Raw genomic sequence first — 1,409 nt, forward strand, 5'->3', positions numbered from 1 at the left:
TTATCTGTGGCGATCGTGGCGCGAGGAGCAGCGCTGCAGCTTTATAAGCTAAAGATCCGGGTTCAAATCCACCCAGTATAATATAACTCCCAATAATATAACTAACCCAATAATATAACTCTGAAATTGATTTTAATCAATTCGGAAGCGATCGCCGCCTCTCGGAAGGCAATGGCAAACCACTGAGAGTATCTTTGCCAAAGAGAACCTCTTCTTAAAAAATGGCCGTTCGGAACCGGCGTTAAAATGTAGGTCCCGTATATCTGCGTAAAAGTATAAATAGCGCACATCGCAGAAATACGAGAAGAGGTCACTACGCTCTGTCAAGAGTAGTAGGACTATTGATTGATGTAATATATGTGTATGAACAATTATTATAAAATTATTTACTGTGAAATTAAAACATGTTATTAAATTAAAAATTAAAAATTAAAATAAAAGAAATAAAAATTATGAGAATTTATGGAACAATTAACAAATTAACACAAGATTTATATTAATCTTTGTTTTTATTAGAATAGTAGAGATTTTGAGTATTATGAAGTTCCAAGTGTCTAGAATCAACTTGGAAACTGCAGCAATCTAAATTATGAGCTTGAAAACTTGAACGTATTTTACAAATTGAATCTAAACAAGTGACACTAATACGATTTCTCTTTTTATTCTTAACATCAGTGACAATAGAAAATATTCTCTCTGCTTCGGCATTAGAATGTGGAAGTGACAAAGCGGCATATACTAATTTTTCTAAATTTGGAAAATACGGTTCATCATCAAAATCTTTTTTCTCAAAAATAGTCTTCCACATTTCATCAATTTCTAAATTACACAAAAATTTTTTATCCGTGTCATTAAATATTATGGGTAAAGTTCTCCATTCATAAGCTAAGGTCGTAATGTCCGATATACCAAAATGTTTTGCTAAATTTCTTAAATCTGCAAAGATCAATCTACTTTCTTCGCGCAAAGCTACTTCAGGATCTAAAAATTTAAGTTCGCGGCAGATTTTATCGTTATATGGTAATCGTTGCAACATTTCTTCTAACGCGGTTGTGTAAAAATTTAAACATTTAGATTTTACTTCTGTAACAAATTCGACACATTCAATTTCAAGATACGATTCACATTTTAGGCCAAGAAAAATAGAATTTACGGGTAAAAAATTTTCCGGATTCAAAAACTCATTGGAAATATTGTTTAAAACGTCAGGTTTTAAAAAATTGATTGCTATCTTCTTTATAAACTGTTCACTATTTTCAGCAATTTTATGAATTAAAATTTTTCTCGACTGAAAGAAAGCATTAAATTTATTGAAAAAAACCAAAACGTAATTTAAAAATAACATATATGCTTTAATTACTTTATCATTTAAAATATTAAAAATTACATTTGCTGAATCTTTATTATTT

Source organism: Wasmannia auropunctata, unplaced genomic scaffold (genome assembly GCF_000956235.1).
Source record: "Wasmannia auropunctata unplaced genomic scaffold, wasmannia.A_1.0 LD336101.1, whole genome shotgun sequence".
Classification (NCBI taxonomy): domain Eukaryota; kingdom Metazoa; phylum Arthropoda; class Insecta; order Hymenoptera; family Formicidae; genus Wasmannia; species Wasmannia auropunctata.